This window comes from Crocuta crocuta, unplaced genomic scaffold (assembly GCF_008692635.1).
Source record: "Crocuta crocuta isolate KB4526 unplaced genomic scaffold, BGI_CrCroc_1.0 scaffold90, whole genome shotgun sequence".
Taxonomy (NCBI): domain Eukaryota; kingdom Metazoa; phylum Chordata; class Mammalia; order Carnivora; family Hyaenidae; genus Crocuta; species Crocuta crocuta.
The window spans coordinates 5,774,729-5,789,940 of NW_027527449.1; the positions used below are offsets into that span (position 1 = coordinate 5,774,729).

The 15,212-nt window shown below is 41.1% G+C and overlaps 1 protein-coding gene and 1 long non-coding RNA gene across 5 annotated transcripts in view; one reads left to right on the forward strand and one right to left on the reverse strand.

Annotated features, from left to right (window-relative positions):
- SORBS2 (sorbin and SH3 domain containing 2) overlaps nucleotides 1-15,212 on the reverse strand; it is a 188,027-nt gene that overhangs the window by 144,871 nt on the left and 27,944 nt on the right. The gene's annotated exons all lie outside the window — the stretch shown is intronic.
- The window catches only part of LOC144230128 (uncharacterized), a 102,832-nt gene that overhangs the window by 15,239 nt on the left and 72,381 nt on the right, over nucleotides 1-15,212 (forward strand). The window contains exon 3 of one of the 2 annotated variants that reach the window (XR_013334701.1): nucleotides 1,617-2,120. The exons of the other annotated variant lie outside the window; for it this stretch is intronic. This is a non-coding gene — a long non-coding RNA (uncharacterized LOC144230128). Of the gene's footprint in view, nucleotides 1-1,616; nucleotides 2,121-15,212 lie in introns of those variants that run through there. 2 annotated transcript variants of the gene reach the window in all.

Sequence of the window (15,212 nt, forward strand, 5' to 3'; positions counted from 1 at the left end):
TTTCAGTGCTTTGAAGACAAGCAGACGATGGAAATCCCAGCTGTGAGTCCCGTTTGCTGAGGGAGGAGGCAGAGATGACGGCCTCATTCCCAACAGTATCTCCCACAGACACAGTGTCCTGGTCACACTTTAGGAGCCAAATACATGAGGGAGCAATGAAAGAATGAATGAACGAAGTCAGCCCTCCAGTCTTTCCTTCTTCAGCTGTAAAATAGAATGGTATCTATTTACCACTGGTTGTGTGAGAATTTAATACACGTAAAGTGTTTAGAGCAGGGAATAGCATATGATAAGAATTCTGTGATGGTTAATTGTTTATCTTTGTATCAGAAGGCCGTATCTCCAATTCAGAGACTGCTTCTTTATTTTACATTCTCCTGAATTTCCTTATGTGTTATAGTGTAAGTTCTACTGGTATTTAACAAGTAAAATTCTTACTCAAGCTGCTAAAAACTTTCAAGTCTGTATACTTGAAAAACAAAAGGAATCTAGAGTTTTCATTGACTTTCTATGCATCTCTCTCTGGGTCAGCTGACCAAACCTTTACCCTTAAAGAGGACTCCTCTCTAAGGGCCTATAGACAGGACTCTCTTCTGTATTTCCATTTTCTGATTAAGTAAAGAACAGAACTAGATGGTGTGTGCCTTCTGTCTGCCTCATCTTTATGGTAAACTGATTTGGGGATAACACTCCTCCCATTTAGCCGCTTGACACAGCAGTTCTGAAAGTACTGAATCATGACTACTCAGGGTTAGTTAATTCTAGAAGATCATCTAATTTAACATTTGCTTATATCCCTAGTTTCCATCCTGTGAAATACAAGGAATAATGCAGATCTTCAGTTTTCTGGGAAGGTGCTTTATTACATTTTTCTCTTTTTCTTCTCAGCCTAATGACTCACATTCAGATGCTTCTGCCCAATTTTAGAATTATCATGATCTACTTGGCAGGAAAAAAAAAACCCATAAGATTGTATGTTCAGCATAACTTACGTAATTTTTTTCAAGGGATGAGAAAAAAACAACATTCGATGCAGATGAATTTCTCAATTCTTTAACATTAAGAGATGTAAAAATTAGTGTTTTATCTTGGGGGTGTGTTGTAATTTACATATTTAGCATATAATTCCCTTTGTAGCTAATGAATTTACATTTTTGAAGAATACTTAGTGATATAGAAAGATAGTCTCAAAACAATGAGTAAAAGTACAAGATGCAAATCAACACAAGCAGTGTAATTCTAATTTTGTTTTTTAAGAAGGTCACTATAGGGGCGCCTGGGTGGCTCAGTTGGTTAAGCGTCTGACTCTTGATTTCAGCTCAGGTCATGATCTCACCATTCCTATGATCGAGCCTCGCATCATGCTCCGTGCAGACGGCACGGATCCTGCTTGGGATTCTCTCTCTCTCCCTCTCTCTCTCTGCCCCTCTCCCACTCCTCTCTTTCTCTCCCTGTCAAAATAAATAAAATAAACATTTAAAAAATTTAAAAATTAAATGTCACTATAAATTTTTTCAAAAAACAGGAAATATCCCCAAATGTTTATCACCTTGATAAAATTTTTGTAAAATTACCCTTTTCTCTTTTGTGAATCACCTGCATTCTCCCATTCACAGGGACGCTGTCAGGACCACTGAGAGACTTTACCAAGTCATGTTTCAGCACTTGGAACTCGTCAAAAATAAAGGCAACATATGCATTCAGCAAATTATAATAGAACATTGATGACACAGCATTTCTGACAAGAAGTCCTTGAGCAAGTTTCTTTTCAGTTCCTGGGAGAAAGGACAGTCAGAGACTCTTCATGTGAGCTGCCGCAGGCCTTTGGGAGGAGGCCCAGTCTGCAGAAGTCACTCTGCACCAGGCAGCCTCAGAGCTAGAAAGTGGAGGAGCTCCGCTCTGGGCCCTGCCCTAGAGCTCATAGACTGGAGGAGCCCCAGGCTTTAAATGCAGCTCCCCCTTTGCAGCGGGGCACCCAGGCCCTTGGCCTTCCTGCTGCAACAGATACACAAGTGTCAGCCACTGTAAATCCTGGAAGGGGCTTTATTCTAACCTAGCTGCCCATCAGTGTTCTACCCAAATTCAGCTGTGACTGATAAAATGGTATATTGATAATGACTTAAAAATCGATGTTATCTGCTTATCGACTATTTTTCCTATGGAAACCACTAAACAGTTGTGTGGGTTTTTTTTTTTTTTTTTTTTAATCCCCGTAATAGGGAAGAAATGACTCATGCCACTCATTATTTTGCATCTTTTTCTCATGGTCGAGTATCCATATTCTTTTAATGACTTAAAAAAAAACACACACACACTTCAGTCCCAGTGGTTAATTTAAATCCTTTCCTTCATCTCTTCTGCCTACGGCTTACTTCAGTACAGTCTCATCAGGACAGATTCAAACACAGAAGCTCCGGTGCTGCCTACCTAGTATGGGAGGGGCTGGAACTTAGAATAGAACAGTTCTCCAAATGGCAAACAGCTCAGATGGTTAATGCAAATGAGGAATTCCAACTGGCTTTGAACGTAGCGTAATGCAAAATAACTACCTCACAAATCACTTTCTCTTGTATCTACTTATCAAAATATTTATAAAATGTCTTTGCACTGTCATACCTAACTAAGCCTGGTGGTATTTTTCGGTAGGATTCTCTTTTGTTCTTACACAGTCTGATGCAGGGACGAAGCACTGACTTTTAGAAAGTGACTGTCTCTCTCTATGTCCCATTCTGCCTCTGTCTCTGTCTGTTTCTAGATATACAATCAAGTCAGCATGCAAATGAAGGACTAAAACTATCACAGATTATATTATAGACTGTGAATAACACATTCTACAATCTGACATTTATGCCCTGATATCCAATCCCCTTTCCTGAAAAGTATGCCTGTTTAAAACCTGATTTACAAGTGAGGAAGTCAAAACTTTCCTTTTAGAAGTAATGCATCAATAGAAAATGGAACGCGTGTTGGAGATCCGTGATCTTATAAGCTATTTACGTGGGAATACGTAACTCCAAGACATTCTGTAGCTCTCCAAAAATCACAATGAAGGGACACATCAAGCTTTAGAAAAACTCATCCTCTTGATAGACAATCTCAATTCTTCATGTATGGATAGGAAGGGCATCAAAGAGTGACAGAAAGGTTGTCAAAAAAGAGTGATCTGTTATAATGGTGATCATACTACTTGGGAAAAAGTAAATTGTGGGTTTAAAGTTCATGCAGATATTTTCCAGGGAGCAGCTCTACTTCAGTAGTTCATGATTTCTCAGGGAGGTCTAAGTGCCAGGGTGATAGTGAGGGGTGATTAGTCCTCTGTACTGTGGCCTCAGTCAGAAATAGCCTGGACCAGGTGGGCCAGTCCTGCCTGTGAGACATTAGGCCGTGGACCCACTAAGGCCCCTGCACAGAGGGTCAGTTCCACGGATGTGGGAGGGGGTAAGTGCTGTGTCAGGGGGCTGACAGGTGTGCTTTGAGCAGGTAATGCATTCTTTGAACTGCTTCTTGCTTGAGGACGACCCAATGTCCAGTAGTGGTTATTGTGGCGTGAATTGTGTCCACCAAAAGATATGATGAGGTCCTAACCCGCTGCACCTGTGAAAATGACCTTATCTAGAGAACAGGGGTTTTGCAGATGTAATCAAGCTAAGCTGAGGTCATACTGGATTAGAGTGGACCTTAAATCCAATGACTGGTGTCCTTATGAAGAGAGAAAGACACGCAAGAAGAGGAAAGGCTATGACTTGACAGTGGGAGCCGGGATTGGATGCTGGCATAGGCCACGGAATGTAAGGATTCTGGCATCCACCAGAAGCTAGGGAAAGGCAAGGAGGGGCGTGGCCCTGCTGATACCTTGATTTCAGACTTCTAGCTTCAAGACCTGTGAGACAATGTCTTTCTTTTGCTGTATCCCACCCAGTTTTTTGCACTTAGTTAGGGCAGCCCTAGGAAACACACACTGCGCCTAAAATGCACCCTCCCAGCTTCTCCAGTTTTGCAGTCCAAAGATTGAAACAATTTGTCTTGAAAGGGTAAGGGAACCAAATAAATTTGCTTTTTTGTGAGGGGTAGATTTGGGTAGATTTCTCCATGATGGGTTGGATGAGTAGCATATGGTGGAGTAGAATCTAGGTACTATTTGACCAGGGTGATTTCAGAAAAGGAGAGAGCCAAGAAGCTTGGGGGTCAGCTGCTGAAGCAATCCAGCTAGCCCAGAGCAGTGGGCAGCGACATCCAGAAGTGGGGCCTTGCTGTCCCACTCACCACAGGACCGGAGTGCAGTGGAGAGCCAGGGAAAATTCAACACAAGAGGCATGGAGTGGCCCTGGGTGTGTACATAGTGATAAGTGCATTCCCTGTGCCCCTGTGAAGCATTAACAAGTAAGAGGCGTCTGCTATAACAAGTAGGGACTATATAGGATGGCTGTAATGGAGAAGCAGCCCAAGGAAGGATTATTAGGAGAAAGGTGAGGCTCAGTTTCCTCACAGTGTTCCTAAAACCTGCAACCAACTCCACTGTGAAATGATGCAGAATAAAGAATTCCAAAGCAATCACTCTGTAATAGTGTTGTCTCTATAATCCTTTCACCTTCCTTGATTTCCCCACTGGCTTCCTCTAAATCAATCAGTTTAAATGAAGGATATCCATGCAGAATCTCAAGGCAGAAATTCTAGTGGGAAAACAACAGGCATGAGTGTGAAGGAGAGGTCTGAGTATTCTATACATTGGTACCCATCATTTTATTTTGTTTCCTTCACTAAGAAATCTTTTTGTTGAAATGCATGCATACATTTCCTCCTGGCCTCGTCAGCCCCAAGCCCAGGCAACCAAGATTCCCCATGAACACAGCATACCTTCTGAAGAAATGCACCCAGATCAGAATGGTATATGAGTCTGTTCTATTCTGGCTCTAGAAGAGAAACGTTACAATAAATAGGTGGGTGGGATCAGCCCCACAATCACAAAGCAACCAAAATAGCAGTGACACCAAACTGAGAAAAACTTAACTTTATCATTATATGCTTCTTTTCTTCATGAAGTTTGATACCTACTTCTCAGGGGGGGAAATGTGAAGAGGCAATTGTGCAAATACTTGCAATTATTTTTAGTTTGTTACATATCATAATTAGTCACCAAAATTAGATGGAAAAGGGTAAAGCAGGGCTATTTTACCCAGGGTTGGTCTTGTGGGAGGGAAGAAGTGGGCAGTGTGACTTTGGCAGCTCTGATTTGTTTTGCTGATTGACTTCTACTTTCCTTGTTTCTTTATTTAACACAAACTTTCTCTAGCAAAGCTTAATTCCCACGGACCAGCATGTGAATAGAATTGAGGTGTGCTATGTAGCAAAGGTCATAGTGTTAATGTGTGTTCTATCTGCTACCCCCATCTCTTCTCTGCCTTCCTAGTCCTTTCCAGATCTGCGTGGAGCAGGTTGGGAGAGCAGAGAGACCTACAGGGTAAGGGGGCTGCAGACCCATCTCCTGCAGGACAAAGTCAGCAGAGGATTCCCACCCCTCCCCCAACTTAGTGCTCTGCCCTCTTCCCTTCTACCCAAAGAAAAATTCATCAAGGAGACCCCTTTATGTCACCCTCTTTAAGGAATCTGTCCTTGATATGTATTCAACCTTTTCTTTCTCTGCAATTCAAATTGCTGTTGCCCAGTCATGTCACTCCCTGAACAGCACCTCTCAGAGACTTCTCTCTGCAGCCTCAAGTGGTGTAGTAGCTTAGCAGACCCTTTAAGCCCCTAAAATATGCTAAGAGAAGTACATTCTCCTCTCTCAGATAAATTATAAGATATTTTAAGTAAGTCATTTGTATTTTCTAAACACAGAGTAGACACTGTGGACGGGAATTTCAGACCAGGTAGGAAGTGAGGGTAACGGGATGTGGGGATCTACCTGGAGGCTAGTGGGAATTTGTCAGGGATCCTGTATCCCTTTAAGAAGTAATTGCCTAATCAATCGATTTGAAGGGAGATCCCTGATTTCATGGTGAGAAGGAATACATGTTTCCATAGATAAATCAATCCTCTGATAGCAGTAAATAATCCATTTTGACATCCTGGGAGATTTGCTTCAAATGAATCACAGGAAGCTATTTTTTTTCCCTTCTGGGCAGAATACTATTTGCAGATATCGGCAAGTTTGGAAAGAGAGCTTGTTTCCTAAATGGAACTATTCTGATGGCAAGGAAGAAAAGGTGAAACACACACACACACACACACACACACACACACACACACAACTCTCCCTGCCCCCAAATTCCTCCAAGTTTTCATTCTCTTTAAACTACCTGCTTATAAGTAATATCTGATAAAAATCTCACTAAAATGCATCTGCCTTTATGTTAAATTTTAATTCAATCTCCATTTCTAGACTATCATTAAGTCTTCAAGTGTGTGTGTGTGTGTGTGTGTGTGTGTGTGTGTGTATTTTCGCCCCCTTCATCTACGTGCATGTGTCCTGATGAAGTTCTGCTTATTTAACAATTCCAATTAGCAAAAAGCCTAGAAAATGGTTAGAATTAAATTTTTAATGCAATCCAAATGTTTCTGAGTTCCCAGTAACACAATTATAGTATTTATTGCAGCCAACATTACCATTCTTGACTGTGTATTGAGCTCTTTTGTAAGAGCTCAGGTAATTTTCCCAATAATGCACAAGGTGGGGCTATTGATAGGTGCCAAATTACCCAGGGGTGAGTGGTGGGACCCAGTCTCCTACATGGGCAGCCTGGCCCCAGAATCAGTCCTCAGGCATACTCTGCATGAAAAGTGACCCATTGTAATAGTCCCAAATAATTTCGGCTTCTTGAATGCTTGGATATGAAGCCAGTGAAAAAAACCAATCTCAATAAACTTTATAGCTGTGTCCTCCTAAAGAAAATCACCAACCGTCTTGCAGGCATGATAGTGCAAGTTTGAGCTTGTATAACACTAAAAAACAAAACAAAAGTTAAAAGGATGCTTTGCACCTAAGGCCATCATTGTATTAAAGCAAATAGCAAATGGATATTCTTATTTAAAAGTGAAAGGTAACAGAATGTGCCACCTGAAAATATGACTGTAGGAGTTTCAGACATGCCACCCCAAATATACTGCATATTGGTTATCTGGGGCCATAGGCACTTAGAAAAGCAAATACAAGGAGAGGTTTTTTCTGAACTCCCCTTATATGCCTAAGGCAGATCCCCCAAAGGGAACTCAGTTGTCATAAATCCCCTCCTGGAGTGTCGTCAATCAGGGAGGACTGACTTTTGCCACAGAAGAGGAGACTAGAAGTTGACACCACACACAGATTTGTCACAAAGTATTACACCTGCCTTCTCTTCTTCCAATGTCCTAGTCATCGTTGCTAAAAATCACTTACTCTTCCCTAGGAAGCTTGCATCCCCACTCCTCTTTCACTATGAAGATAGAATTTAAGCCTGAATTCTAAGCCATTTCAAGGAGTTACTCATTTATCTCTCAATAGTTCCCATGCATACATGAGGTATGCATGTTACTAAACTTCTGTTTTTCTCTTGTTAATCTGTGTTTTACAACATGGGTCTCAGCTAAGAACTCAGAAGGGTAGAGGAAAAATAATTTTTCCTCTCCTATTGGAGTCTTCCATGTCTATGAGTGCCCTGGGACTATTAGTGTAAAAGAAGTATGTCCGCTCATGAAGGAATGGTATACTGGAGGTTACTGAGAAGACCTTAGGACTCACGGAAAACTAGGAGGGGAAGGTGGACTTTAAAGAGTGGTGAAGCTGATGACATTCAATCTTTGTGTACTTTAATAGTCTGAGAGTGAGGCTTCAGACAAATACCTTTGTCAAATAGAGCCAATGCTTGAATAGTCATAGGTACAAGGGCTGAGTTCTCCAGCTGCCTTCTTCAGCCCAGAGCCACTCTTACACAACCCATGAAACCCAAGGGTACTCCAAGACTACACTCAAGAATCACTCATCTGTATTTGTCACCTACTTGCCCCACAACCACTGCAAAGTGCATGAAAAGGGTCACCTTATACAGCAGCTCACTCTCAGCAATGACTTGGAATCAGAGCTGACTGTTCACATTGAGGTAAACTGGTTAATGCTTAATAGCATAATTTCTCCCCTTGCCTCCATCACTAACAAGTCTACTCCAAGTTAGTATGTCAAGTAAGGCATAATAAAACTGTCGGAGTTCTGGGTTGCTCCTAGCAACATCTATTAATCTCAGCTTCTGTTCTTCTTTGCTAAAGAATAGGGACAAAGGTAAGAACTGGCAGCATTCATTGGCATTGAGGTTGCTAACAATTTCCCCCTTTCAGTGATAGTTTAAGTGCTTTAAAAGTATTGCTTCTTTCACTGTTTTTCAGGGCAAGACTGAAGGAGATGTTGATTTCCCAATGATTGTTTTGACTTGGCATCTACGCTTAGAATATTTCCATTTACAAATATTCAAGTTTCAGGTTTGGGGCTTAAAGACATTTGGTACAAAGAGCAGCAGCTGTCCAAGCCTGCCTCCCTGCTGAGGTACCTGTTCTAGGACTGGAGGAGACAGGGAAGCAGGTGTGGACGACAGGGATTATCAGGAGTCTGGGTCTTGTCTTCTCTCAATCAGTGTCAAGAATTTGCTCCTTTAGAAGCTATGCCTTCCCTAGAATTGCTGTAGTTTTTGGAGAGACCTGTGTTGACGATGTAAGTACAGTGTAAAAGAAGTGAGATTTGTTTTTAAGTTGGGGATGGAGAGAGGAGGAGAGTTCTCTCCTTAAACCAAAACCAAACCAAACAAACAAAAAACAACAACAAACTTAAAGCATCTCTTTTCCAAAAGTAGGTGGTCTGTGAGATTCCCGACAGTTCTGAGGTTCTCTTCCAGAAGCATGGGTGGGAAGCTGAGGTGCATCTGGTATCATCCCAGCGTGGTAGAAGATAGGGTGCCTTTATGATGGTTTGCGTTTTACAATGAACGGAAGGCAGATGTAAGGAATTAAAGGGCTTTCCCATCTATGTAACAGATGCTCCACAAAATCAGGTTCTCTTTACTGTCTAAAGACCGGAACCTCGGGTTGAGCTCTCTGGCTTTAAAATGGGGGGAAATTTAATAATACAATGAAGTGTCCTGTCTACAAAGAAACATTTTCACTCACACTCAGCATATAGAAACATACTTTGTTTACTCCAAACAGGAGACAAAAATAGCCCAATGGCTTACTGGTTTAGAAGGAAGAGTTTACTGGTTGCTTAACAATCTCAGTGAAACTGCTTTACAAAATTTAACACACTGCCGGGCAAAAAACATTGAAAGAAACTAGAGAATTAAGAAGGAATAGTGATAGAAGATTTTTGTGATTTCCGCTGCTTCTTCTCCAACATCTGCCTACATTTCTGCTTAATCAAGGCGACTTGTTTACGTGCAGCTCTTAGCAGACACAGATACTTTGCTGACCCCAAAAGAACACATTATCCACATTTGAAGCAATTTTCGTGTAAGTGATTGTGCTGTTAACCTCTGAGGGCTATTCAAATATTTTCTGAGAAATTGAATGCTTTAAGTTCTTTCTTAGAATACTGTGTGTTTCATTTTTGTCCAGAAGGGATGACAGGCTAGGCATTCAAATGGGAGTTTAGTTAGTTTAACTAATCCCTGTCCGGAGAAGTAAAGTGATAGGATTCATAAGGCCAGACGCAGCCCAGGGTTTCTCTTTCTTCCCGACGAGAAAAAGCAAAACATGCTATGTGGTTTTGCAACGGGACAAGTTTAGGAATACTTTTAAGCTTTGTGCTTTGCCAAGTGTTTCATTAAAAAACTCTCTTCTTTCTAATTCAGGCCAAAAAATGTTACCCCATAAATACTTTTTTCCCATATCTGGCTCCATGTCCGGGATTTCTTCTTTTCTAAGAATAAATTATTTTTCTGGGGTATAAAAATGCCACTTGCTCTATCAGATTAAAACCTATCTTTATATAGAAAAGGCATTTGAAGAATTCCACAGTGGGTCCAAGGAAGGATCCTTACTTAATATGATTTTGTTAAATTAATTTTGGTTAAATATTTGGTCTTTGAATTCTTTACATGACTCTTAATGGAAACTTCAGGCTTGTTTTATAACACTTGCAATTCTCCTTTTTTTCCCTCACTGCCCTTTTGCTAGAAAGCATGAAACAAGAATTAATTTCTGCCTTTGACCAAAATGTTACCTTGGAAACAATACCGGTGCAAGAGAACCCCTGAGTTCTAGTCTCTATTTGCATATTTAGCTGGGGTTAGAAGGGTTCAGCTGTCAGGGTTTCAAGAACTCTAGCATTAAAAAAGTGTGAACTTGCAAATTAGCTGTCAAGTTTAATAGAAAGTGAATAATGCCACCCAGAGCTGACTTGTTTCCATTTCTGGAGTCCTGTTGATTTTGTTATTAGGTAAAGCACAAACACATAGGGACGCTGAAAAGTAGCAATTTGTATGGGCTGGTTTGGTGTTTTCTTTTTTACCAGCTAAAAATGGTTTTCAGCTTTGCTGTCAAAAACTGAATAAATCGTCTTAAAGTGGAGAGAAACAGGGCAAAACGAAAACATGCTTGAAAAAGCAATAGTTGTACCCCTAAAATGTGATCAATATTTATAGAGAAAGAAATTGTATAGCATTAGCTCTCATAAACCACTAAGGACCTAGTGAAATCCAATACAGATTTAAAGCTTAACATTGGGCAACTTAATCTATGGTCATCGGTTATTGATTTATAACAAATCAGTGTAAGTAAACCTATTGTAAGCGAAAAGTATTCTGAGTTGCTATTGCTACTAATGGCAATTTTTTAAATTGCTGCTAATTTTTAAAATCTCTATGTGTTTGTTAGTGTGTGAAGGGGTGTGTGTGTTTGGGATGGGGGAGGGGGCTGTGGTCCTTTTTAAATGGTTTCCTCTAAACTTTCTGGTTTGTAAATCTTTGGCATTCTTTTTAAAATCTAAAAACACGAGCATGTTATATTTGGAGAGCACATACAGATGAGGGCATGCAAATGTTTCAGAAAGAACACGTGAAAATATGATTCTGAAAAGTCACAAAGTTGCTTGAAGAGTAAACCAAGATGGTCTTCAAAGATTAATGCTACCCTGAAGGATGGGACAACTTGCTTTGCTTCTGTCATCCTGCCACAAATGGTACCAAATAAAATTTCCATCTATCGCATCTTATTATCACACGGCCCTTCCCCCCGCACGCATGGGGAATTCGTTATTTGCATTGTGAAAATGTCAAGCATCTCAAAGCACTTACGTTTTGTTGAACCGAGTCTCCCATGGTAAACGATAAAACCCAGCACAGTGAGCCTGCTTCGTAGGAATGGCAAATCAGCATCGTGATGCACCCAAGCCAGAAATAATACCCTCCATTTGCTGCAATTGGTTTAGTATCAGTGCTATAAAAAATAGATGATGGAAAACTGAAGCCTTTGACAGAAATACAAGTCTGCTGTGTGTGGCTTCTACAGGACTAGAGCAGAGCGAGGTGGTCTTATTTCTACGCTGAGCTCGGGCTTCACCTATGCGGGCCGGCAGACACACGTGCACAGCGTGCTCCTGCTATCGGGGGACCCAGCATTGCAGGCGCTGGCCACGCCTGATTCTATTTACATAAATGGCAGAGAACTAAACACGTGCCCTCCTGTTAGAAATCACTTGGCACAGAAACTTTAGCCTATGGAATATCACTTTGGAGTGGGCAGGCCAAGTTATTTACGGTGCTCGGGTTATCCACTTTGCTTTTGCAAAAAGGCAATTTCCAACACACGGATGATATGTGGCTTTGGCATAAGGAAAGCTGAAAGTCACTGAAATAAAGGCGTGAAGGTCACCCAGTCAGTGCTGCAGCATAGAGTGATGTTGTGAGGCCAAAATGCAAAATAAGCACCTCAGATCAGCTCTAACTGCATGGATTTTTTTTTTTTTTTTTTGGCATAGAATTAGAGCCAACATTGTGTAGAGAAAGTCTAACTAGAAATTGCAAAATCAGGACCTGTGGTCTGTGCCTTGTTTGAATCTGACAATGTCCATGAATACAAGAATGCAGACTGTGACAAAAAGACATTAAAAGAGAGTATAATTTGGAAATTTTAACAGTATGTTGGAGAGAACAAGAGGAGTCAAGAAGGAAAAAGGCCGAGACAGTAATAGAAATGCATGGAAAATACCTTTGCTTCTCTAGTCTTATCAGTGCTTTAAAACCTGATGTTAAGCCTGAGACTTACCTTCCTAGAAACCACACAAAGTTAACTGAAAATACATGTTTTGTTTTGTTATCTGCATATTTCTGGTAAGTTGGACTAACCCAGCCACAAATCACACACTGGCCAGCTTAGACGAGCAAACTTGAATGCTGGGTCTCAGAGGTTATTCTGAAGATGCTCATCACGTCCCAGCACACCTGGGCCTCTACCCAGTCCTGGTCGTTGTTGGCCTGTCTGTCTCCCATGCTTCAAGGGTTCCATGCAGCCGCTCGTCCCTCCAAGGTTAGAGGCCCTTCCAGATCCCCCCACTTGCCTCTCTCTGAAATTGGGATCTCAACTCCCTTGCATTGCTTCTAATTTAACTTGCCTTACTGGCATCTTTTCTCTGCTCACTCTTGGTGAAGATTATAATTTCCGGTCCTCAGGGGTCAGCCCTGGCTGCAAGAATTTGGGTCTGGAGTTCAAACAACCTTTGAGCATCTTATCTTTCAAACCTATCAGCTGGCAGTTAGGGCTATTCAGTTCCTAAAGCAAGCAGCGAATAAAAACAAAACAAAACCCATGGACCTTTGTAAAGGTCGTACCTATATACACCAGGAGCACTGTCTGTATGGACAGACTACCCAGCCTTGCATCTTGTTCTCAGCATTGATCTTGATCAGGCATTTAACCTTTCACTCTGAAAAATGGGAACAATTGTAATATCTATTTCATAGGTTGTCTCTTACTCACTTGCCCATTTATTCGTTCTTTCAGCAAATATTTATTGACTACCTACTACTTCCCAGGTAACAGGAACCCGGAAAAGTCTAGAATAGTAAAAGTCTGTGCCCTCATGGAGTTTACATTCCAGTGCAGTTTACTTTGAGGGTGAATAAGATAATCCACCTAAACTGTTCACCATAGTGCCATTGTCATAGTAATACTCTAGAATTGTAAGCCCTTATTACAGTAACAGTAAACTTTTAGCAAAGTTTAAAAATCCGAAATAAAGATATAACTGCTATAGGAAAAAGGGAGAGAAAATGTAGGGAAGTCAGGACAGACGAATATTTCCCAATATCATTTGTGGATCTGGCATAAAGTAGATTGTTAGCGTTTCCTAACTCTTGACCTGTGCTGTTTGACGTGCAGAACAGACTGGGGGCATGTGGACACAAAGCACTTGCTTAGGTGTACACCGTCTGACCCCATTCCGTGGCTGCACAGACATGGCACCTGTCAGTGCCCTCCTTAACTCAGCAGAGGCACAGCCAGCGTGGCCACCCCGTGGCTCTGAGCCCTCTGGGCCTGGGCAGTACCAGCTCTAGTTTCTGGAGAAGGGATCTCATTTGCACCCATCTCTGAAGGCACCCTAGATCTGAACCTTAGATCTGAAGATCAGACAGGTGGGTAAGCGTGGGGTTTTGTACTGTTGTTTTTAAAAATTCTTTATTAGATACACTGTCTTTTTAAAGTTACCATATTTTTACAATAATTCCCTTTCTTGTATATATATTTTGCAGCATCCTAATGAGGCAGGCTAGTTTTACTAGGTGCTGCTTAAAGGAAATTTCCACTTGATAAGTTATCTGACCTCAGTAAACTTCAGGTTTCAGCGTGAAAACCTGAAAACCTGAAGTATTTTGAACTCCTTGTGTCTCGCATATCTGCTAGGTCCCTGATGTTGCTGTTAATTTTAAGAGACTGCCCAGTTTGCTCCCGGACTGCTCCCCCGATGGTGAAGAACAGAGTCAATAATCCCTCAGCTAAGCAGTCTCAGACCCGGCTATATGTCTTGTAATCATTTTTTCCACATTGTCTTTAACCCCTGAGGATGAAGACAGAGAGCTAAGAAGTGTGACATGAAATGATTTATTGCCTCCTTTTAGTATACACACCCATTAGGTTAGAGTTCTATTTCTTGGTTTCATACTTTACCACTCTGCATTCTCCTTTCGTATTCCCACACATTCTGGGTTAGACAGGGTTCAAATAAATGGTCAGACAGGGCAAACTCAAGATTCTTTGTATTTCTCTTCATTCTCCTGATTCTTCTAACTCTTCCTTCTTTTCTCTTCCTCCTCTCTATCTTCTTTTCCTTTTTCCTTTTTTTTTTTTTTTTTTACTATTCTATCTCCCAATTTTGCTTCCTAAAAGTTCATGTGGGCTGGATGCTATTACAATTATACAGTTACACTGTGATTATGTGAGTACTGGTGCTTTCAGACCAGTATATCCCACTGTCTCTATTATTGCATTCTTGTAGGATTTGGAAACTTACTAGTTCCACACAGCTTTTTCCAGGGTCCAGTTTTCTGTATTACTCAATCAGTGTGTTACTCTAATCTGTAGCGTGCTATATTATATTTAGTAGAATACTATCTTAATACTTGGGGATAATTTATTAAATAATTTCATAGGTTAAAAACGAAGTAGCAGTAGACGAGGAGCAAACTAGCATTTCTCTACTGGGTTCCCTTTAGTTGGAATATTTCATTTCTAAGCAATACTGCCTCTCCTGCCCCGACCCCCCACAGCAAAACCTCAACTATGTCTCACTACATTATAAACTATGTAAAAGACAACTGAGGGAGCAATCATAGGAAGAATAACAAAATGACAGACATGGAGGGGGAGAAACAGCAAGTGGCTTTTTGTCAGGATTTCCTTTAGGTAAGATTTACAGGAGAGAATGTTTTCTCTACACTTAAGTGGCCTGAAAAGTTATGGAAAGACGATTCCCTAGTGGCCTAATTCAAACACATTTAGTTGTTTCTGAAAAGTCCTCCACTGACATCACCACAGGGCATGTCTTTAGGGTTGTTTTTCAGAAGCGTGTTGGGTTTCTGTGGATCCAGGGTGGTAACTTTTATCTGATTCATGACTTCAGTGGGAACGTAGCTTGTGGCTGTAGGTTGTGGACACGCCACAACAGGCTAAGTTCACCCTGGATTGGTGTACAGAAAAATACTCCTGTGTGGAGATAGGCGCTGTAAGAAAGCACCACTTTGTAAGGAGACATTTTTCTTCCA